At 40.8% G+C, this 25,686-nt stretch overlaps 1 long non-coding RNA gene across 1 annotated transcript; it reads right to left on the reverse strand.

Moving 5' to 3' along the window:
- LOC150048865 (uncharacterized) lies at positions 1 to 25,624 on the reverse strand. Its single transcript, XR_016539111.1, has 4 exons — positions 25,543 to 25,624; positions 8,966 to 9,077; positions 7,526 to 7,675; positions 1 to 278 (listed from the first exon to the last, which is right to left on the reverse strand). It is a non-coding gene; the product is annotated as an uncharacterized LOC150048865 (long non-coding RNA).
- Positions 25,625 to 25,686: the final 62 nt, after the last annotated feature.

Consider the following 25,686-nt stretch of genomic DNA (forward strand, 5'->3'; position numbering starts at 1 on the left):
ATATCCTGGTATTTCATTTTTATTTTTGTATTGTCTCTAATTTCACAAAGTAAAATTCATTTTCTATTTTTGGTTTCCATTTATGGTGTATGTGGGCTTCAGGAAAGTCAAACCACTTTGTCATAGGAAGGAGCAGAGAGAAGGGTGCTTGACTGTGCTGGAGCCAGGGGCCAGGGAGCAGGGAAGGGTCTAGCTCCTTCCTCCGCTGTTCCTGCTTCCTCTGTATTCTTAAGCTCTCGAGGCAGGTGCTGCATTTAATCTCTGAGGTCTTGCTGCCGCTAGCCAGACAGAACATGAAAATAGTCAACTGACACATTTGGGAAACTAACTTCAATCAAGTTGGAGAATAAAACTATTCAAAACAATTTCATACGCATATGGAGGCAGGGGTGGAGAGAAAACAACAACTCTTTAGAATAAACTATTTTCTAAGCATAGAGTTTGAACCATATGTTAAAAGTGAATTGTAGAAGGAGTGGAGGAGAGGAGAAAGCCATGGGTCAAATTCAGCTTCCTAGACCTCATCCCAGCCTTACCGCTGACTTTCTAAGGGCACATCTGGGAATATGTGTCCTCCATGGTGATTCCTATATGTTATAATTTTCAAATATAATGTTCAAAGATATTCTCTCTTCGATGGAAATTCAAAGGATAGTGGAAATGAAGGACACGTTATGTAACATTTCCTAGAGTCTGTGACAATATTCTCTAGAGTACTAAAACATTAGAAGAAAAAAGAAAGAAAGAAATCTGAGCAGAGCTGAGTTTGATGATCTTGAAATCGATACTTTACCTTTGTTCTAGCTTCTCTTTGTCTTACCACTTTTGTAGAAACAAGTACACAGGCTTGCCTTTGGAAAATGTGGGTTACACACATGTCATGTGATCTGGTTATGGTTTTATTTGGGTCATTGTAACCTAGGATTGCTTCTTCCAAAACAGGTTGATGGTTCACATTCCACATTTTCTACCTGACAGTTACTATGGTTATTATAAATTACTATCACTATGGTTTTACTTCTTTTTGTGTACTTTTTCTTAACCCTGGGTGCATATGAATTATATATTGAATAAAGGGTTTTGCTGGGCAACAGTAGCTCATATCTGTAATCATTAGTACTCAGGAAACTGAGATCTGAGAATTAAGCTGCAAAGCCAGCCTGGACAGAAAAATCTGTGAGACTATCATCTCCAATAAACCAATAAGAAGTAAGAAAAGGATGTGTGACCCAAGTGGAAACTCACCACTTTAATAATAGTCAATTCTGTATATATATATCACATTTCTTTATCCATTCATTCATCAATGGGCACCTAGATTGATTCCATAACTTTATTATCGTGAATACTGTCATAGTAAACATAACATGTAGGTGTATCTATAATATGCTCACTCATATACCTATGGAGATAGAACCAATAGTAATATCATAGGTTCATCTAATAATTTACTTCCATACTTTTGAGAAACCTGAATACTTAATTCTATACTAACAGGAATAATGTACATTTCCATCAATACTCTATAGTGCCCACCAGCATTTGATGCTTTTGTTTTCCTTCCTAATTGTCATATTCATATTTGAAAAAGAGAAAACGCAATGTAATTTTGATTTGCATTTCCAACATAGCTAAAGATATTGAATTTTTTCTTAGATTTGTTGGGAATTTATACTGCTCCTTTGGGGAGCTATCTGTTTATTTAATTCATTTAAGATCCATTATCTATGGTGTTTTGCTTCAGTAACTGGGAAGGTAGTACAATGTAAAAAGCAACCAGCACAATGGGGAGTCAGGATTCCTAAATTCTGTTTGTAGCCCTGTCACAGACTAGGCTATCGTGGGTAGACACATCTCTGGCCCATCCAGAATCTCTTTCTTAAGGGAGTGAATCTTCTGTATACCTTCTGGTACAAGTGGCACTGATACCACCTTCTTATTGAAGAAATAGCTACCCAGAGTAGACTACTCCGAGAAGCTCGCCTACCATCATGGGCATAGCAATAGAACAGAAAAGAGACGGTGTCTTAACTGAGCCAATCACAGTATTTCCATGCATTTGTCACAATTAACCACTGTGACTGGATGGAAAAAAGCCAAAAAATGCACTTAGGCATGATAAACTAGGCAAATCTCTAGACATTCACATAGTGAGCACAAAGAAACATATTATTAAGAGACAGTCACAAAGGCTCAATATCTATGAACATATGATCGCAGAAAATGATATTTATCAAAATGAACTCAAGAAATTGAAACAATTCCCTTTGTCTTGTTTGTGAGCTGATCTGTTTTGGGGGGATAGGGGGAGGTACAGAAATAGAGGGACCAAGGGCAAACAAATACAGCAGCACTGAAATGAACTATGCAACTTGTGAGTGGGGACAGGTGGTGGGAAATTGCAGAAAGAAAGGAAAGAGGTGACAATGTTCAAAAAACTGTACTCATCACCTGACTTATATAACTGTAACTCCTTTGCACATCACCTTTACAAATACAACAACAAAAGAAAGAAACATCGAATATATTTCCAGAGTCGTTGTACCATCCATGTCCAAGAGAAAGCAAATGAGAGAAAGCCAGGCAGGAAATCTGGTTTCCAAAAGCCAGCACTGCCCCTAAGGTCAAGTCCACCTATTTGACTCCCCAAGACTGCCAACTAATTGTGCCACTTGGCTCCTCTATTTGACAGTGCCTAGTATGAATTTGGTGTTGCAGGTTTATAGTCAAGAATCATATATAGCCCAGAAGTGGTGGCTCACGCCTGTAATTCTAGCTACTGGGAAGGCTGAGATCTGAGGATTAAGGTTCAAAGCCAGCCAGGCACAAAAGGACATAAGACTCTTATCTCCAAATGACTTCTAGAAAATGAGAAGTGGGGCTTCTCTCAAGGGAAGGGTGGTAACCTTTAGCTGAAGAGCTCAGGGACAATACCCAGGCCCAGGCGTAGGGTGGTAGCCTTGAGTTGAAGAAATCAGGGACAGCACCAAGTCCAGTTCAACTACGGGTGCCCCTCAGTTGATGAGTGGATCAACAAGATGTGGTATTTGTACACAATGGAATTCTATGCTGCTGTCAGAAAGAACGACATTGCCCTATTTGTAAGGAAATGTAAAGACTTAGAAAAAAATCATATTAAGTGAAGTAAGCCAGACTCAAAGGAACATAGGCTCAATGGTTTCCCCCATTTGTCATAATCAGTAGAAACCTGGGCTCTGCTAGTAGAGATTTACAATAGAACAAAACCTAGATACATAAGGCCATATAGTATGACACTAAATGAAAGGACCTCCAGGATAAAGTAACAAAAGCCATATAATGAATGGCTGTTGTCCTTAGTGTACTGTTATCTCTCATCTCTTTCACTATCCCTTGGTTTTCTCATATTGTTACAGTATTTCACCTTGTTATCTGTTATAGTGTATATATGTTTATTTGGTTATTTGAAATAGGACAGGGAAGGGGGTAAAACAAGATGAGGGGTAGGGTGGGGGGAGGGAAATGGGGACCAAGACATGAGAAAGTGTATCATTGTTTGTGAAGTAATGCACCATCTATCTGGTGAATATAATGTAACCCTTCTATTAATTGCAATAAAAAATATATGAAAAAGATGGGGGGGAGGGAAATGGGGACCAAGACATGAGAAAGGGTATCAATGTATGTGAAGTAATGCACCTTCCATCTGGCGAATGTAATGTAACCCTTCTATTAATTACAATAAAAATATATGGAAAAAATATATGAAAAAAGAATACCAAAGAAAGCACATATATTACATGAATATTTCTATAAACTCATTCTAATTTACTGAACAAATGAGCAAGTCATCTTTAATCCTCTTTTTTCCAAAACAATCCCTTTATCTAACTTAGCAACCTATTTAATCTAGTCCTTGACCACTTTCTCAGCATCATTAAAATACAGCTGCAAACTTCTCTGCCTTGTGTGGAGGTGAGGCGGGGGGGGGGGGGGGAAGGGAGGGGGGCAGGGGCGGGGAGATGTAAGGATGAATGTGTCCTCTCTTGAATTTGTGTGAAGTCAGAATTCATGCACACCAGAAGAGAGCCTGGTTCTGGCCTGATGTGGACACTGTTCACTGGCATTGCACTCTGCAAGTAAGGCTCACAGTCCTCTTGCCAGTGACCTTGTTTTGTAACTAGTACGTCAGCCCCTTATTTGGTTCTGGTAAGAATCCAAACAAAGAGCACAAGCAAAACGTGTTGATAATATTTGCTGACGTACTATGAGCAGTTAAATCATAAGAAGGGAGGCCTTGGCAGCCCTGATAAGTTTGAATGAACACAAGGAAAGGTTACATTGCTCTATAAACAGTCTTTATATATGGATGTCATATGAAAGACAGTGGGACTAAAGATTTATGCTCCAGGGTATCTGGAAAACATCGCCCAAGCCTTGTTGTTCCTTGGGTCATAACAAAGTGATACTGTTTCTTTAATCTGAGTCTTTCTTTCTTAGAACTCTATGGTGCCAAAACAGGCCTTTGTAAAATTTGTAAAAAAAAAAAAAAAAACTTGGGACATTTTATTTCTTTCATTTGAAAAACAAAAGTGAATATGTAAAACAAAAAGTAAAGGGCCAGGAGTTTGGCTTAGTGGTTGAGTGCTAGCTTCACATGCACAAAGATTGGGGTTTGATTCCTCGGTACCACATTCATAGAAAACGCCAGAAATGGTGCTTTGACTCAAGTGGCAGAGTGCTAGCCTTGAGGAAAAAGCCCAAGGACAGTGCTCAGGCCCTGAGTTCAAACCCCAGGACTGACCAAAAATAAAGTTAACAAAATATGATTGGCTATCAGGAACACAGATAAATGACATATTCTTAAAGTATTTGGGGTTCTACTTTTTGTATTATTGATGTTTTTATATTTTTTTCTATTTGCTATTATTTTGTTTTATTGTTTATATTAACTTTGCATTGACTTGTATTTTGTCTCCATGACAAGATTGCAGAGTGGTGCTTCAAGTAAAAAGTTCCTATGAAGTGTTATCATTTTTGACCCCAGAGATAAATAAAAACCCTGTTTAAATGAAAATACTTGAAAACAGCACAGTACACAAAATCTACCTCCATACTTACATTTGGGAAAGGAGTTTCATCTCTAAGAATAGAGTTAGCAAGGGGTAAGGCAGACACAATTTGCCACAAAGCAAAGCTGTGCAAGATTGATAAAGGAATTTTACAGGTCTTTGATATATATTGACACTATGCAATAAATTTCCAGATGATATGGCTTGTTCTTGCTTTAGTAGTTATTTGTCATTTTCATATTGCTTAGCATTTGCTTAATGTCAAGAAATGTTGGGGAGGGGGTTGTTGCAGCATAAGGACAATAACTGTTCACATCTGCCTATTTCTTTAATAAACCCTAATAACATCAATACATTACTTTGGGCATACAGTAATTACACACAGAGAAATTTCTCTTTTATGCCTTTATTGTACAATAGTGTTCATTTGTGGAACCTAGTATTTACTGTGATTTAAAAACAATACATTAGGGCTGAGAGTTTAGCTTAATGGTAGAGTGTCTGCCTAGCATGCATGAGGACCCGGGTTCAATTCCTCGGTACCACATACATAGAAAAAAATCCAGAAACGGTACTGTGGCTCAAGTGGTAGAGATCTAGCGTTGAGAAAGCCCAGGACAATGCTCAGGCCCTGAGTTCAAGCCCCAGGATTGGCAGAAAAGAAAAAGAAAAAGAAAAAAAGAATGCATTATTCTAAGTACAGCCTTCTTCAAAGACAATTTGGGCCTCTGCTATTCCAAATCTCTTATAATGATTCGTTAACGTTCTCAAAGAAAACAATCCCTGGGACTCACATGAGAGGAAAAGAGCAGATAAGAATGTCTTAAAGTATTTTAAGCTCAACTACAGCTCAGCTTCTCAAAAGGAGCTGTCAATTGTGATATGTTGAAAAAAAGAGACTTAAGAAGAGAATCAATATGAAAACCTAGTCACTGTGAACCCATTTGAATTTAATTAATTAGCTAATTAATTAAGCTAAAATGTCCTTAATTCCCTGTCTTCCTTTTGTTTCAACAGTTTCCCCCTATCAACATGAGAAATATTGTCACCTGTCTGTAAGTTTGGGTTTCCTGCTGTGAGTTCATTCTCTGGACACTACTAAAGCCCGTGACAGTCACCTCACTACTTTTCCTCTCCATTCATTACTTCAACCTGTGCCATGTTTATAGTCAACTGGTGACATAATAATTCAAATATTCCTGACCAGAAAATGGCTGACAGGTCATTCTAATATACATACCATCCTGTAAGAATTTCTGCTTTTTTTGTGTGCATTGTCACAGGACATTTTTTCACAGAGGGTATCTTGATGTTCACTACTCAGTTATTTTGAGTTAAGGAGGGGAAAGAAGCCTCATTTTCAAATGTTAAATTACTTTAAGGAAATTGCCTGCTAAACTTGTAAGTTATTAACTATTCCTGTCTTCTTCCTATTCTGCAATCCGTATCTCTACACATACAATTCCTACAGTGAAGTAGCATGCTCTGTAGTAAGATTTCTAAGGTAATTATTGTCACGCTAAAGCTAATGAAGTGTTTATTCCTGCCAGCTCTTACAAAGAAGTTGTTACAGTCCAAATGTGGAGTAAAGGTTACAGTGAAAGGTCATGGTGTGTTGGGGGTATTTTCATTTGACCTGTGCTCTCAGGCTGAATCTTAATTTAATAATCTCCCACTGGCTCTACCTAGGGGGACACATGCCTATAATTCTAGCTACTGAAAACATGGACAGAGGAGGACATGGGCCAGCTCAGGAAAAAAGTTGGCAAGAATCTATTTTAGAAAAACAAGTTGGACATGGTGGTGCATAGATAGCATTAATCCTAGGAGGATTGGGGTTGAGGATGGACCCTAGGCCAAAGCGTAGGACTCTATCTGAAAAAAAAATTAAATTAAATTTAACCAAAAGAGCTGTGGTATGGCTTAAGCATCTCCTCCCCCTCTCCCCCCCCCCTCGTCTCTCCCTCTCTCTCCTTCTCCCTCTTCCTTGCTCTAGCTCTTACTTTCACTCTCATTCCCTCTCCTGAATGGGAAAATGGTCTGAGGAACTGGTTTTCTCCTGAACCAGCAAGGTTTAGGTTTTTCAGAGTCCACAGAATTTCAATTTGCAAATCAGCCAGTTATTTCACTGGATTTATTGTATGTAGTTAAAAGATTCACATTCTCATAAAAAACCATCTTGCCCATATCCACAAGTTCACTGGTGACTTCGTCATCTTTCAGTTTACCACAGATGTGTCATGGTTAGACAATGTAGATCACCATTTTTACAGACAGCTATAAAGACTTCTTCAGTATTTTTCTCTGCTTACAGCCACTTCCCAGACCCACGTATTTTAGAGTTTTAGTGGAGCAAGAGTACCACTTATTAGTATGCATTGATTGCTGTGTTGGTTTGCAATGAGTACAACATCTTACATCAAACAGCTATAAAATTTTAGTGGTGGGTAGCAATTAAGGTTTGTTGAGCTCACATAGTCTATGGATTAGCTGAAGGTTTGCTGGGGTCGGCTGAGGTGTCTCGATTAGGTGGCTCCATTCCATGGCTCCATTTCCCATTCTCCTTCTAGAACCTGTGGCATGGTCTGGTCATGTTCTTCTTGGTGACAGTAGACTTTGAGAGGCTGGGAAGCACCATGCAAGAGCATCGTCAGGCTCCTCAGGCTCTGCTAAGGCCCCAATGGCCAAAGAGAGTCACATTTTAAGCCAGAAGTCAAGAAGGGAGGAAGTAGGCTATGCACAGCGTGAAGTAAAACATATGGCTAAGAGCAACATTACTGGGGGGAGGGGGCGTTCTTTCTTCCATTAGGTAAAGAAAGGGAGCTTATCTGACAAGAGTTAAATCTGCTAGGGGGTGGGGGGGGGTTGCATTTCTACTTTTTTTTTTTTACACAATTCCTGTATTAGTCAGGGAGTTGTATGGCAAGAAACTGAAATTGATCTGACCAAACTTATGATGAAGGAATTCACTGGACCCATATGGTCCAATGATTTTATCTTTGATTCTATGACTCAAAGATCAATCTGACCACTGGTCAGAAAGAATAAGGACTGTGGAAGATGCAAAGAACTAACAAGTAGAAAGGAATGGTCTCTGGGAAATTCTGCTATGGAATCGGAGGGAGGATATCCTGCTGAAGGAATTCTGCCAAGGATTCCAATTCTCAACACAGAGAGACTCATTGAGGTTGGGCTCAGCCCTATGCCAGTGAATTTAGTTTTAAAAGGAAGGTAATGATGTTGCTGTTGTCGGGAGAGCACTGCATGCTGAGAAGGCAAGATCACCAGGTATGCACACCAACTATCTTATGAACCTATTAAACCTATAAGCCCATTAAGCCTGTACGTCATGTTAACCCACTTAGTTACCTCTGTCCAGTAGAGACTAACATGAAGAAATAAGCTCCTATCACTCTAATAAACATGGTTTGTAAAGTCTTAGAATCACAGGAGTAAAATTAAACTTCCTGGTTTACCATTTATTCCTTACATGACCTTGCATAAGTCACTGAGGCACTGTCACTTACATCACAGAAACAAGCTGTCTTATCTAACTCACTACATAGCTGTGAATATATTAACACACATAAATCAACAAACAGCTATACCTACAAATGTCCTTTAAAAATCGAGAAGCACATTTTCATTGAACAGAAACTTTCTCAATGATACCAATTGAAAATGTCCAACCTTACAAACACAATCTCCCAACTCTCTTTATTGTTTCATCTATAAATACAGGTGGGCCAAACACACATGCGCTTGCGCGCACACACACACACACACACACACACACACACACACACACACACACACACACACAAGTTAATTATTTCTTGTAATAGGAAGAAGTCACCCTGAACATAATGTTCTAAAAGACAAAAAAAGAAAGAAAAGGTTGATCATTTGCATACCTGGCAAGTTGGAACATAGCCTTATCAGATTGTTCACAGCTCAGGTCTTGTTGGTGGAAGCCAAAACTCCATCATCATATGAGGTACCAGGTTGGGATAATAGTCAACAGTCCTTCAAAGTAAAATGACAGAGGCAAACAGACAAAGAGTCAAAGAAAACATTCTTTGTATTGAAAAGACAAATGCAGATATCTTTCAACATATATTGCGGGTATGCGAGGCAGCACATTATTTAGTTTCATACTTAACAACATTCATTCCTTTGCATGTGTATCATTAGAAAAGAATTTTGAAAAGAAACAAAAATAGAGAAATATCCAAATGACCTCTGAGTGCTCAGCAAAGGAGCACAAACTCAAGAACGGCTCATTCATGCAGCCTTTAGAAAACAATGCTTCAGCTATGGCTGCTTAGTCTCACTCTGGAAAGCAGTTCACAGTTAATGAGGAGATCAAGACTGTGCCAGTGAGCACCAGTCCCCACCCCCATCCTTTAAACTGGTGGGATGCTGGGCCCATGGTCCCATTGTTAGTCCAGAGATACGTGCAGTTCTCACGGATTCAAGAAGGTATTCCTAGGACTGAGTCTGTGGGTGGTACTCGGGCATGATGTGCCTGAGAACTCAAGGCTTTCCTGTAGCAGGTGAAATAATGTTTTTGAGACATTATTATACTTCACTTTTTTACCTCATGACACTTTCCCATCTCCTATGGAGGCCCACTGTTCTTTGTCCCAGGTTTGATTTCTCAGTACCACATACTTAGAAAAAGCTGAAAGTGGTGCTGTGGCTCAAGTGGTAGAGCTCTAGCCTTGAGAAAGCCTAAGGACAGTGCTCAGGCCCTGAGCTCAAGCCCTAGGACTGGAAGGAAAAAAAAAAAAGAAACTATTTCCTGAAATGAAGTAACACTGAAGAAGAGTAAGAAGTAATGTTCTTAATCGGTTTCAGAAAAAACTTTCTACCCCAACCTTGTATACACACACACACATACCACATTGGTTCTTAAGCAGATACATAGGAGGACTGTCACCAAGTAACCACTTTATGCATTACAGAAACACAAGTAGGCTAGGTCAGCAGGTCCACACTAAGGGCCTTTATTAAATAGGGAGTTACATGATCCACTGACACTATGTAATGCGTCTCCTGCTGTACCTGGAATCCCCTCTCACAGAGATCATATTATCACCATAGGCTTAATGTAGGTAGCACAATGCCCCATGCAGACACTGGTACACAGTAGTAGAGAAATGGACATGGTAAACGTATGCTGCAGAGTACATACAGTGCTCAATTCACTTCCTAATTACTTCTGTGTAGTAGCCATGTGGTTAGTTTATGCCCATTATTACAGGACTGGGACAATCTTAGTAACCAATTGTTTAAACCGAGATGTCCTTGGTAGCCCTGCAGCCTGGCTTACTACTGGTTAGCCACTATAGACATTAGCAACTCCCTTCATGTACAGGAATGTCCTTATTTGGATAAGAAATTGCATAGTTACCTTGTTTCTGGTCTGGGTAACTCTCATTTTTGCACAAATTCCATTCACTCTGCTATATGGGAAATCCCTGAACACATGGAGAAAGGAGTATTTCTCTTAGGGTCCCCTGATTACAGAAATCATGAGTAATCGACAGTAACAATACGATCAGCTACATCTCTATGGCAAACATCTGAGGAAACTTTCTGACTTTTCCTTTTTGGAAAAATTTCTCATTAAATGTGTGCACAGAGGCAAATATCCTAGTATCACTATGGCAAAATGATGGAGGTGAAATTAAAAATAATGAACCTCAAATAGACCACCTATGCCCAACCTAGATTTATGCCCAGTCACATGTAATCATGTTCATTCTCAGAGAGGTGGTAACTGGGCATAAAACTTTAAAAAGTAAAATGCATTGCTCTATCCTTGACATGTTTTGAATCTCTCATGAGAAAGCACAGACTTCTGGAAATAAGTAAGACATAGTAAATAACAGGCACACCGTACTATGGCCAAGTGTTGAAAGAGTTCTCCCAAGGTTACTTAATAAATATGTGTCAGAGTTAAAAATAGATGAAGTGGAAAGAAAATAAACATTTATCAAGCACATACCATAAGTCAATAAGAGCTAGCCTTGTGCCTTATCTCACTTAGCTTGTTTCAAGACTTATTAAGGTAATATTATTTCTCTCATTTGTAGATAAAAGAACACACCTTAAGAGAAGTACTTTGTCTAAGATCACCCAAGAGTTCACACCAGATCTACTGAGGTTAACCTAGGATTCTCTATCCTATACGACACGAATTACATTCATTTCCTATATCTCAGGGCAAAATTAGGCCAATATCAGAAATTCACGTGTTTGAACTTATTTGGGGGAGAAATGAGAATATACACAATAGCACCCCAGAATTAAGTTTAATGATTCAAAAGAAAACTAAAAGCATGAAAGATTGCAGTTCCACATTTTCTTCCTTTAATTTCCAGAGCAAATTCTTATGCAGTTGTGTATGATTAGGGAAAGACATAAAAGCAGGAAAAGAATGGGCTGTAACAAAATGTAGTGTGATCCAGTCTTTGTGGAGCTGAGCCCCGCTGAATTCCCTGGGATGACTCCCTGCAGAGAAGATTTGTCTCTTCTTGCTATTTCCCTGATGTTGGATATAACAAAATCTTCCATTTGGTGGAGAAAGGAAGGGAATCGCTAAGCTGTTGGTGAATGCTCCAAAGTTTTCAGAACATGAATACTTTTTTTCCTGTTATTGATTACACATACACACACACACACACACACACACACACACACACACACGTACACCAATTTCACAACTTATCTCTGAAGTTATAAAGCAAAGTACTGGCTGGAGGCACAGAAGGAATGAGAGCAAAGGCATGAGTCAGGACTACTGGTACATTACCTCTTCCACAAGGAAAGGAGAACAAGCATATTTATAAGATGTCATGGAGGTCAGGAGTTTGGCCCAGTGGTAGAGTGCTTGCCTCGCATGAACAAAGACCCAGGTTGGATTCCTTGGAACCACATATATAAGAAAAGCCAGAAGTGGTGCTGTGGCCCAAACAGTAGAACTCTAGCCTTAAGAACACCCAAGGACAGTGCTCTGGCCCTGAGTTCAAGCCCCAGGACTGGCAAATAATAATAATATTAATAATAATAATAATATGATGATGATGATGAAAAAGCACACAAAAGGATGAAGGGACAAGCTAAACGTAACATTAAAACAAAGAGGGAGAAAGATATGGAAGTCAAGTAAAAATTAATTCTCATCTCCCTTAATTCTTATCCACACTTGAGCTGCCTTTTCATTAATTCAAGGTTTCTTATGCCAGATGCTGGTGGCTTACATCTGTCATCCTAAACTACATGGAAGATAAGACTGAAAGAGATTGCTCATGGTCCCAGGCCAATCCAGACAGAAAAATCCTATGAGATTTCATCTCAATGTCAAGAAGCTGGGCAGAACCATGAAAAGTTGGGATGACCAAGTACTGATGACATCCCTGTCATGGCCTGTCATCCCAACTACAACGAGAAACCTAAAATTGGGTAGACTGTGGTCCAGGTACCTGCCCCAACAGAAAATTCTACCTTATCTCTAAAACAACCAGAGTACGAAAAGATTAGAGACATGGCTCAATGAAAAAACATCTGCCTAGCAGACAAAATGCCTTGGGTTCCAACATATATATATATATTCCCTAGAATGGATGTTGAGATGGAGGGGACAAGATAGAAAAGAGATAGAATAATGTAGTTGATGGGAGAGAGTGAAGGAAGAGGTGATGTTGCATCAAAAAGAATGCACTCTTTAACTGACTTGTGTAACTGTGACCTCTTTATAAACTATCTTTATAATGACAATTTAAAATGTTTAAAAAAGTTCAGTTAGATGAGAAGAGTTCATTTCAAATGTTATCTGTACATGCTGGACAATGAGATTCATGGATTGTTTCTAAATAGCTAATAAGGAATATTTTAAATGTTCCAAACACACACACAAAAATATGACACCCAGGGTTCCAGCTCTATTGGTCCGGTCTCGCCACACACTGCACATATGCATTGAAATGCCCCCACTGGACACTCACAAGAAATAAAACAGAGCCCTTAATGCCTTCCACAACATCACTAAATTAAGAAAATAAAACTTTTAAGAATAAAGTCCTTGAACATTCTCTCTTAGCATATGAAGGAGAGGTGTTTTCTTAAACAGAAAACAAGGCCCTGTGTAATTGCTGGATGCAAACTTTCACTGGCCAGCCACACTGATGTGCTGAGACCTGACTCAAGTGCACTTTGGCGTTCCGGCACTTCTCATGTCTGTATCCTGCCTTCTGGGTCTCTGTTCAGCTCTTATAGTCCAGCCCAGGCTCTCTCTCACTCTTCACAGTCTCACCCACGATCACTCATGGCTTCCCCCTTCTATTGACCCAGAGTTAGAGCTCTACCCTAACTGACCTGCTTCCCTGGAGAGATCTCGATATCCCTTCGATATCCCTTACATCTGCCCCCGAAGATCTTCCTCTCCCAAAAATGTACTGCTTCTGTGTTCCTTTTCTTGATGAATATTAAGTATCATCTACCAGATATCGGGTATTGGGCCATAGCCTTGGCATCTGCTTGGCACACCCTCCCTTCTCCCTCTCTCCTTTCCACTAGCCTGTGCAGTGTGAGGCCATTCCCGTGGGTTTGAAGCATCACTGAGTTACAAGGACAACCATCCATCTTTTCTACTGTATCACAGTCCTCGTTCTTGGGAGAGGAAGAATGGTGCAGACTTCTTGTTGAGCTCAGGAGACTGACAGGGCACACCATACTGTAGGCCTTCCCATCCCTGTAATTACACCCAGAGTCCGGAAAGCCCCAGGCATTCTCATTCTATCCCCACCCCTGTGGCTCCTCCCCTTAGGCCACCCTTTCCCTCATTCTCCAGTCTCTCTGGAGCAATCGCTACTAAGGAGGTAGCCTGCAGGCCAGGGCCTTTCATATTTTATTCACATGACTCAGTTGGGTTAGTGTCAAGGCTCCCCAAGGGAGCCTGGACTTGAAACAAATGGTAAAACTCAGGTTAAGGCTGGTGCTAATAAAGGGGAGTTGCTGGTATCTTAAATCACCCTAGGATTGTTGACTGGGGAAAGCAGCATTTCATCAGCAACTCCCACAGAAATAGCAGCCCTGCACTGCCGCCTGCGCCTGGGCTGAGGCCTGCGTTTGCATTCTAAGCACTGTAAGTACCAAGTGTGGCCGAAATGGCTGGAAGCCAGACAGTAATGTTTCCTTTTGCTGTTGTTGAAAAGGCAGTCAGGAAGACAATTGAGCACAATAAGGGCCTTCCTGTTCCGGCAGGCAGGCTGGCCCAGCTTGTGAACCACCCAGCAGGATAGTGAGTCATTCCATGGAGCCATGAGTTTCCTTCTCTTTTGTCAATAAACCATGTGTCAGGCGGGAGTAGGGACCATGCAACACTAAGCTCTCTCCTAGAATGGGATTTTTCACTATCCATTTCGCCCACCCCTCTAGACATCATGGGATTTCCAGGCTACACAAGTCCCTGTTGATGCAGGGCGGTATAACAAAAGCACAGGCTAGGAAAGGCACTGGCTGGCTACTTGTATGTTGCTCTCTAGCTGTGAAATCAAAGGAAGGCCCACAGAGGCTGGCTCCAAGCAAGTCCAAGATGCCTAAAGTTCTTGGGTTTTTTTCTTTTCTTTATTGTGTGACATATACAGAGTGTAAAGGAACATTTGCTTGGCTAATTGAGTCACAGCTAGACAATCATAAGTGTCCATGAAGGTAAATGGCTGATTGACCTCCAGTGAAATCAGCCCTGTACAAAAGGATATCAGAAAGAGACTACACCTTAAAATGTGTTACACAATGAACGAATAGCTCCTGAATCTATGAGAGATCAAAAATAGTAGTAATAACTCTCTCTCTCTCTCTCTCTCTCTCTCTCTCTCTCTCTCTCTCTCTCTCTCTCTCTCTCTCTCTCTCTCTCTCTCTCTCTCTCTCTCTCTCCTCTCTCCTACTTTGGGTATTATAAGATGCTTTGCCATGAGCATCACCTCAAGGGGGTGGGATCCTTCAGAGTGTGACCCAAAGAGATGATAATCTTGATGTCCTTCCCCAGATTCTGCTCCAACACTTCAGAGCTGCTTAACCACACTTAGTGAAGGTTAGTTTCAAGCATTTATTTTGCCTGCTATAAGAGTAGCCACTAAGCATTTATATTTTGATAAAATGAATTTTTAGTCATATGACACTGTTTGGATCTCATCTATTGCATTTTCTATCTGTGCCTTTTGTACAAATTACCTGACTTCTCTGTTTCCTCTTCTTAAAATAATCATAATAATAGCACTTACCTTTGCAGGATTCTCATATGGGCTAAATGTGATTCTCATATATGACACCTGTATGGCCACTGTACTTAATGTCTTAGCCAATTAAAAATAGTAGCAATAATAGGTCAATAAATGTAGCTATTATTCTTATTATAGGACTGTTGCTACTAATAATAAACCAGTCAGTAATTACTGGATTACTGTTTTAATTCCAGGTCTAGTAAGCTGGGCATTACTGTGATAGGAGTAAATAGCACGTCTTCGGAAGGCATAGTTGCTCTCTCGTACCGAAATAAAGCCATCTTTGTCAATGGAAGAGTAGTATCTGCTCAATCACAACAAAAGATTTCAAATATGTGTAGGATGTTAAAGCCATTAAATTTCTCCAACAAACCTGTCAGTCATTCAATTGCTATATAGTTCTTAGAAATTCCCGTACAAAGATTGACTAGATACTTGAAATTAAATATTAGGTATGAGGTAGACAAATGATAAGAAGGGAAGAAAACGAAGCTGAAAAGCTAATACATATCTTACAAAATTAAGAAAAGTGAGGGAAGGGAAGGGTTAAGAGCTAGGAGTAAGAAGTTTCAAAGTGGTGACTCATTGTATTCCTGAGATGCTTTCTTGAATGACAGACCCTTTGTCCACACATCTTCTAAATGAGATATCAGGTAGGGTCAATGAAAATATTAGTGTTTATCATCCTGAAATACATATTTGTACAGTGTGATATTATCGCTTCTGGCTTGTAACTTCCTCCTCAAGGCAGACCACAGAAACTGGAATTTCTCTCCTCAGACAGGTCATAGAAACTAACCATCTGCCACCTTTCTGTGGTGGCCTGGTCACAAAGAAGTTCTCTGATTTCCCATGGGTGATAGTAGGTTACAGGGCCCAGAGTGCTCCCGCCTCTTTGCTGGAAAGAGGCATGACATACTACAGCCAAGAGGCCTAAAATCTAAATAGACAGGCTTTGCTGGGTTCCCAGCCTGTCTGTGAGCATCTGTGCCTAAGCGCCAAAGTCTTCATACAGTCCCAAATGATAGGGACCAGAGAGCACATGGATAGCAGAGCACATGCAGTTTCCTAGGGCGTCGTGCGAGAAGGCTGGAAACCTCTGTGTCCCTACGTTATATCCTTTGTCATATCTTTGGTAGTACACCTATAAATGTGTTTCCCTGGATCCTTGGAGCCCTTCAGGCAAATTAGTCAAAGCCAGGGATATCTGGTTTAGAGCTAGCCAGTCAGAAGCACAGGTGAGGAAACGTGGGGCTTGCAATTCCATCTGAAGCTGGGGGAAGGGTGGTGCCTCGGGAGGGTCTCTCGTTTGGTTGGATCTAGCGGTTATCTTCAGGGAGATCATGTCAGAACGGAATTAGATTGAATTCCCCACTCGCTGTCAGCTGGAAGAAGAATGGACAGCCTTGTATGGGAGACAATTCTCCCCACCACTGCTGTCAGAAGTCTTCTGGGGTAGAAATACAACACGGTGCAGCACCTGCTTTCCTAAGCCATTACTAAGTTCGATACATAAGTAGAGGAAGTTCCGAAATACCCTCCTCTCTTAAAAACTTTGCTCAGCTAATTACCCATTCACAGATCATTCTCATATGTTAAGGGGTAGCCACTTCCTCGTACATCTCAACTTCTTTTTAACTGAACTTCTGTGAACAGTATTCGATTTACATTAGGACATGTTTCATTTTGAAGTCAGACTGTACATTCCTTATAGAAGCTCAGTTTTGATCTCAAAAGTTCCATGGAAGGTAAAAGCCCACATAATCACACACACATACACACACACACACACACACACACACACACACACACAATCCAAACTTCAGCAAGATTTTGGAAGTACAGTCAGAAAACAAAATCAAAATAATTCTGGTTAATATCCCAATGTTTTTACCAACCATCTTTTTTGGTGAGCACAGTTCATTTTCAGCTCAGTCAGGTCTTTGGGAAATCTAACCACAGCATACTGTAGACGTTGGTTAAATCAGATACATCCTGTGGTTGGGTACATCAGAAGTAGCCACAAATTCTTACAGTATGATTCATAGTCATCCAATTCTGTGAATGTCCTCTGAAATTGTTCTTTCACTCCCATCACACAGCTCTATAATTCTTCTGAGCTCTCATTCCATTAAGCTCAAGGGTGTTGAGCGGTAGGTGAAGAATGTGGTTGGAAATGAGTACCCTGGTCACCTGCTCAAGTCACTTGTCTGTCAGATCCTGCATCTGCTTGAACAAGGATTCAAGAGCTGGCAAGGCCCATCCCTTCTTAAATACTTTAAGGTCCCCAGGAAAGCTGCCTTCAAGATATTGAAAGTTGGGGCCGGAGTTTGGCCTAGTGGTAGAGTGCTTGCCTAGCATGTACAAAGACCTGGGTTCAATTCTTTGGTACTACATACATAGAAAAAGCTGGAAAGTGGTGCTGTGGCTCAAGGACAGTGCTCAGGCCCCAAGTTCAAGTCCTGAGACAAGCCAAATAAATAAATAAAAGATATTCAAAGTTTATATCATCAAGGTTTCTGTGCTAAATTTTGAAGATTCTATCAAACAACCATGCTCTATACTATATCTACATGTGCCAGTTTTGACAGTGTAGAGCTATGCAATATCAGGAAAATATCAATGTAGACTAACCTTTTAATTTTGCTAGCAGAAATATGCTATTCATTCTTTAATCCAAAACAAGAAATCACAAAAATACTATACAAAAATATCATCCTAAACATAAAATGTTAATGGTATCGGTTGGTTCTTATAACACAGCACCCCAGAACTTTTAACAAGAGCCATTCATTTTGCTTTTCTCATTTCATCTGCATTTATTCATGTATCTGTGCTTGGCTTCTAGGCCAGCTGAGGTATGCTAACCTCAAACAATCTCAGATACAATGACTTGCCTCTGTTCTATTAGTCTGTCTGTCCCCATGCAGTATGGGAGCCAGGGTTTGTTCATACAAAATCTCCACAGGGTTCAGAAAGACAATCAAAATGGGCCAGGCCTCCAGACTCTGGGCTCAGAATTTACACACTGTTGTTTCCATTCTGCTCCATTACAAAGCCACTTTGGGTTTCAGAAGTGCAAACAGCTTACTGTCCTCCACAGAAGAAAGACATTACTTTCCAATGTGACACCATGAAATCCATTCTGATTCCTGGAAGACTTATAAGGAATACTTGCAATGTATCTACTTTTCTTCGGGACCTGTTAAACTTTTGAGGAACAAGTAAAATCTATTTTCATTAGTATAGAAGTTATTGCACCTCCAATGTCCTAACTTACAACACTTGAACAAAAGTAAACAAAAGATAAAACGTTTGCTGCTTCTTTGCTATCTAGCCAGCTTCAAGTTTTCTCGCCTTAATTTATAATTCAACGATTCCTGTAGAGTTAAGGAAAGTAAAACTTCACCATTTGCTTATTTTGATTGCTCCAGTCTTGAGATACTCAGGAAGGACACTTGACTGTGTTTGTACCCACAGGGAAAAGGCTGTGGTTAGAGGTTAAAGTTATCCAACAAACAAAAATAATTTTGTTAATGCTTCTTTTTCCTCAAAAATGTAAAACAGAGAGGATAATTTCAGAGTTAGGCATTTCCTGAGAGCTAATGATAAACTGTGTGAAAAGTCCTTGAGATGCTACTTTTTAAAACAGTAAGGAAGACCATGCCCACTTGGGGTTTGGGAGTATTAACTGTGCATTTTAGATCCTAAAATGAGCAAATATATTGTTGTCACAGAAACTAAGGGGTTTTTCCCTAGGTCACCATATTGCATATAAATGTAATTCTAGGTGACGTTAAAAATAAAGGAAGTCCTATTAACCAGAAAAAGGCTAGAAGTGGAGGTATGGATCAAGTGATTAGACTGTCAACCTTAAGCATAAAAGCTAAGCAATAGCCAAAGACCCTGAGTCCACACCCCAGCACTTCCACACAAAAAATGGCAGGGAGGCAGGGAGGTTAGGAGGGATGGAGGGCGGGAGGAAGGGAGGGGCAAGCAAACCAACAGTTACTAACTACTCACCACTACGTACCAAATACTTTGCTTGAAAATTTTGCTTTAATTCTCACACAACTACCTATTTATTTATTAGGTTCATTTTATTTTTTTTATTATTAGGTTCATTTTAATGATGAGAAAGTTGACAGCCAGAGAGTTACATAGCTGGAGAGCTAGTTCAAGTCAAGACACTAATAATTTCTAGTTTTTTCCACCTAATCATCTTTTATTTAAAAGAGTATTATTGTCAGTATAATTTAAGAAAAAGGTCTACGCTAATAAATGTGTCAGCCTTACCACCTTAACTCATAAACAAATCCAAATCAGTGCTCTTAAAGCCTTGGTGAAGTGAGTTCTATGCCTTCTATCTAAATAAAATGCATACCTGCTGGCCTCAAACTCCTCATCAGAGCCAGTGGTCCTGTTTATCTGTAGCATCTGCATAGGCTGTTGTCATATGGTCATCTTATTGCCTAGATCGGCCATTGGCGATCATGATCTTGAGCCACTACTGAACGGATGCTTCTGAGACCAATAAAAGAGAAAGGAGAGGCTTCAGGGCCACGAATTATGATGTCATCTATTCAGTCCCCTATGTGAGCTGCCGTTACTAACCAGAAGCAGCCAGTGTCATCAAGACACCAAAATAAATACTGAACCACACAGGCTGAGCACGGTGGTTCACACCTGCCATCCTAAGTAGTGGAGAGGCAAGGATTTAGGAAGACTGGGACCCACGCCTGTCTGGGGAAAAAATATGAGGTAGTATCTCAAAAATAATCAAAGGAAAAAGACTGAAAGCACATGATCACATGGTAAGATACCTGCTTCACAAGTCTGAGGCCCTGAGTTTAAACTCCATTACCATCACACACGCACACACACACACACACACACACACACACACACACAGCCCTATTAGTAAAAATAACATCTATTTGGTTAGCTGTGTGTTGATACAATCTTTAAAAAAACATTTTAGATTATAAATTGCATAATTTTTAAGAAAAACTCCTATAAGCTTATATAGCAAGGGGTTTCAAGAACTAAAACCACAGCCACAGCAATGCAAACTGAACTATTAAAGTGTGAGTGTCTATATGTGTATATATATGCATGAATCTCCTATCACATGGACTGAATTGAAATTAAAATTGTTTCAAGGGATTCCGTTCCACTTGAGTTATTCCAATGTGTAAAAAAAAAAAATCAACACATTTAATTCTCAATTACTATGGTCTTATTTGCTTTCCACAAATACTTGAAGGGCATGACTAAGCCAAGTTATGCGTGACTCGGTGCTACTCAGCGCTCTCTCAAACATTTCTGCTTCAGTCTAATCCCTGATCCTAGCCTCTGGGAAATTCAACACTAGGCAGAAAGGGTCATTTGCTTTATGGTCTTACATTTAAGAAAAAAAACCTATCACCCAAAAGTCATGGGATATGTTGCTGACTCACCCTAAAGAAGGATTTCAGGTCTGGTCAGCAACATGTCCAAGGTGCCAGAGCCGCCAAATTTCCTCTTACGGTTAGGACACAACACATTTGCTGAGAAGCCTGCATGGATGGTGATCTGGCTGCCAGAAAGAACCCGGTCCCAAAACCAACTTCTATAAAAAGAAACGTCCCTCAGTCTCCCCTCCCAACAAGCAAAGCTGTGTTTCCCCGACAGGAAATGGAGAAGAAACTACTTTTCTTCTCTCTGGTGTCTCCGGCAGAAGAATCAACCTTTGACTATTCAGGAAGGTGAGATGCCGCTTGGCTTGGTCCAGTGTCTTCTCCTGGCCATGTGAGAGACTAGGTTGGAGCATTCTCAGAGACTGGAAGTGGGAGAAGAGTTGCTATGTGTGCACCAGGGAAACTGTCCAAACGCTGCCATCGCTCCACAGGAGTCAGGTGCACGCAGAGCCTGCATCCTTTCCTCCATTCCACACTGTAAACACCTGGTAACTGCCTGATATACAGACTGAACTACACCTCAGGTACATCAAAAAAAGCTTCTCCACTCCTTCCTCATGCAGTCAGTTCATCTTTCTCAGTGGCCTCTGTGCATTGCAAGAAAGTGCCTCACTGCTTGCCCTGCTCTGGCCTCCATGTCAAGAGAATTGTCACCCTAGCCAAAATGAACCCTTGATGCTTTGTGATGGCTCCAGCCACTCCCCAGGGCCATGTCCAAGCCTCCCCACCAAGACCCCACCCTGAGGAAATAGGAGGCCCAAGATTAGAGGCCCAGATGAAGGAAATGAAAAATAAATGCCCAGACTAGACAGGATTCTCCCAGTTGGGAGGAAGAGGGAGGGAGATACACACACACACACACACACACACACACACACACACACACACACACACACACACTCTTGTTCTGGGTATCTCATGAGGTACAATTTTCGGTCAACCACTTTAGATGTTCATGTACATTCAGCTGTTTATATAAAATGACATTTTTGTCTATTATCTAGATATATTACAAAATACTTTAAACTATCTCTAGATTACTTACAATACCCAATAAAATATAGATGTTACATGATAGCTTTTACATCTGCTTAAAAGATTAATGACAAGGAAGCATGTTCGTACATCCTTTTCTTCAAAATATTTTTTGATCTGCCCTTGGTTGAGTCCACAGATGCAGAGCTCACAGACAAAGAGGCCAACTCATATATGTGTATAAATATATGCATATATTTACATATATTATACATATATTTAGACAGAATGATTGCTCATAGAGACTTGGCTGACATGCTTCTAGCTGGCAAGTCCAAAATCTGTAGTGGAGGCTGGCAGGCTGGAGACCCAGGAAAGAAATAAGGTTGCAGAGTCAAAAGTCAGACTGTTGGCAGAATTCCCTCTTTGGGGAGAAATAGTTGATTTATTTTTTTCTCCTAAGGCTTTCTGTTGTATGGATAAGACCCAATCTATTTTATGGTAGGCAATCTGCTCTACCTTAAATGGCTTGATTTTTTTTTTCCCGCCCAAGTTGACTGATTTGAATCTACTCTCGCTTTTAAAAATAGGTTTACAAAAAACATCCAGGATGAAGTGTGACTAAATATCTGCTTATTTATGTCAACGTGGCCTAGCTAAGTGGGCACACCAATGTGATATTGTCATGCCCTTCTCCCATTTTGTTCGAAATTCTGGGGTTCCCCCAGGTGTTCTGCTTCCCATGTGGTAAGGGACAGTAGAAGCCAGGGACATCATAAATACCCTCCAATTCATATATCAAGACCCTGCACACACACATACACCCTCCCCCCACCACCACTTCCGCCCTACAGAAGTAGTGCCCTTTTGATCACATAGAGCAATTACAACACCATGTTGAGAAATCTTGCTCCAAATGGCCAGTTCACTTCCTGTCTCTCTAACCCTGTTCATGATTGCTTCATCTTCTCTGGCCGTCTTTCAAGTCCCAGGACATGCCAATTCCTTTCCTCCTGAGGGCCTTTGCCGTCGTCACAACCAATGCCTGAAATACTCAGCTCCTTGAATGGCTGGCTCCTCCTTATCTTTCAAGTTTCACCAAGCAGTCTCACCACTACCTGCTCTATCCTTCTCCCTTTCATTAGTCAAATTCTTTCTTCCTCACCAGTGGACATAGGATTATTTTGCCTCATACATCAAAGTCTTAGGAATATAAAGGAAGAAGTGCTAGACCTAGCACTTCATGAACATTTGCTGTGTTCACTAAATACTTGTTGAATTAAGGAAGGAATACCTTACCTCTTTTTAGTGAACACAACTCTCTTTAAGTGTTAGCATTTCCACCTTGCTGTTCAACAACTCAGGCAGAGGAACCAATGCTCGGATAGGGTTTGTTACCCCAAAGCCACCATGAAAAATAATTTTCAAATATTGATTCCCCACCAAAACAAGGCAATTTTCTACTGGATCCAGAAGAACATGAAGTCAGATCTTTTCTCAAGACTGTCCCTCTCCCTCAACACAATTCTCCATGAAACCATGTCTGAGCTCTACAGATGCTTCTTAAGAACTGACTCAATATGGTCATTACTGATCAATTTTTGCCCCATTTATCCTCCCTGTAAGTTCTTACAAGTGCCACTTCTGACTCCCTGGTGCCTGCAAGGAATATCACCTATTTCACACATCGCCCTTCCTGATTAGAGTCTTTTCTCACTACATCCTTCTGCTTTCAGTTCTTCCGATGGGGCTGTTCACCACTGAGTGATCCACGTCTCCATTCCTGTCTGGACTCAGCCCCCTTCTTGATGAAGCATTTGTCAGGTGGCAGGATAATCATTTCCTTCTGATATCGAATAGGATCTTGGGAGATGAGGCCCTCAGGAAGCCATGGCAAGGGAAATACTCCACCACTATCGTAGAGCATTAGTCTTAAACAAATGAGTTCAAGGACAGAGCCCAGACACTGAGTTCAAGCCCCACAATAGACAAAAGAAAACAATCAAAAATCCCCACCACTACCCATAAATAATCAGAAGGAAGGCTCATTTGCCTCTGAAAAGAAACTGCCTGTGTTTTCTCCTCCTTTTTGCATATGGATGACTCCTAGCACAGAGGACAACCATGCCAAGAGCAGTTGGTAATGACCCACACTGACCTTGGAACTTGTGAAACGAAAAGGCAGATGGACACTCAAATAGTAATGGGGCTACATTGAAAAAGTAGAATCTTCCCAGTTTCATTTCATGATCATTTGATCAGCTTATAAAAAGGTATTAGAAATCATTTAAACCAATTCTATCCCAGTACCAGTGAGACCCAGAATAGAAGCTGACGGCCTGGATGGCAGATGATCTTGCAACAACTGCATAATGTCTCTGTGCACCCATATTCCCTCTTTATTCTGTACCCACCCTTTTCCCAGCTCATATGCTTCTGATAGGAGTCAAGAACGCTGCCACTTTAGCACGTTGGCTAGTCCACTGGGTAGTCAAATAGCACTCGCTGAAATAATGCCAATACTGCGGGGGAAAGGAGTACAGATATATGAACTCTGATAGGTCTGTGAGAGCCAACTACTCTAACAGACAATTCTAGAGTCATAATGCTTTAAGGTTTTATCTGAGTCACTGAACAGATCAATAGGGGCATCTGTCAGGTGATCTTCTATATGATGAGCCAGGAATTCAGCCTCCCTCCATCCCCCGGGACATGAGAACCCATTTGATCCTCTACTGTCTGCTGACGGCCAAAAAAAAGAGAGTACTAGAGTGAATGAAGGAACTTGAAGGAGAGTGGCATCTATCCCCCAGTCAGAAATCACTCAATGTTTACACCTAATTGCAAAGGAGATTTGGAAATAAGTCTAATTGTGTGCCTAGGAACAAAAGAACACACAAATAAGCAACAAATCATTACGGGATCCATCCTTCACATCACATGGGAAAGACAATGACACCAAAGCAGAAAACAGCAAGGCAATGCAGAGAAAAAGACAGCATTGAGAAACATGATCTGAACTCCTAGACGGATGTTCCTGCACTGTTAGTGTCAAATGGGCCTGTCAGAATAATAACCCCATAGAATGGGAAATAATCGGAAATCTTAAAACCTGTACAGGAATGTGGATGGGGCCACAGTGGCGCACAATGCATGGGTCTTTCTGGGTCAGTTGTCCTTCTGTACTGCATGGAGAGTGCCGTTCCATGAGACTGTGACCAGCCACGTGCCAGCTGGCAGTACCTCACCCTGGCCCAGTGCCTGAAGCTTCTCCTTATCACTTCTCTGGTGCAACAGCCCAGTTCTTCCACAGTAACTGCTCAGCAGTCCTAGAGGAGCAACTCAAAGGGCAGAGGTGTGTGGAAATGTGAGTCACACATGACCATGGCAGTTCAGGAGCCACTGGCTCAATGTTCCTTCTTCTACCAACTAGACAATTTTGAGACACTGGCTAGGTCTCTAGCCAGGAGGTCAGATCATAGTTTCTATGATTTGGGTCTTTCTTACTGAACGTTTTACTTTAGTGTCCCAAGGTAATTTCCTAGCAGAAAGTCCCTAAACATCAAACACTAAGTTCCCTTGTGGTACCTTTGTTTCCTTCCTTTCCTCACTGCTCTCCTGGATCTTTCAATCCACTCACCCTAATAAACTCTCCCACAGCCTTTGGCAGCCTCTGCTCTTGGGAGAACCCATGCTAAGCCAGTTCCTTTACTGAGAGGAAAACAATAAGACCTGTGTTAGTTACTTTGCAAAGCTGTGACACAATACCTGAGAAAGTCAAATTAAAGGAACAACACTTGGTTTAGGTTTACAATTCCAGAACTTTCATGCCATGGTCTCCTGGACTGAGTTGGTCAGGTCTCATTGCTTTAGGTGTGAGGCAATGACAGATGTCATAGAGGGTAGGACCTC

The sequence above is a fragment of the Megascapheus bottae genome, chromosome 21 (assembly GCF_031878675.1).
Source record: "Megascapheus bottae isolate mThoBot1 chromosome 21, mThoBot2.hap1, whole genome shotgun sequence".
Classification (NCBI taxonomy): Eukaryota; Metazoa; Chordata; class Mammalia; order Rodentia; family Geomyidae; genus Megascapheus; species Megascapheus bottae.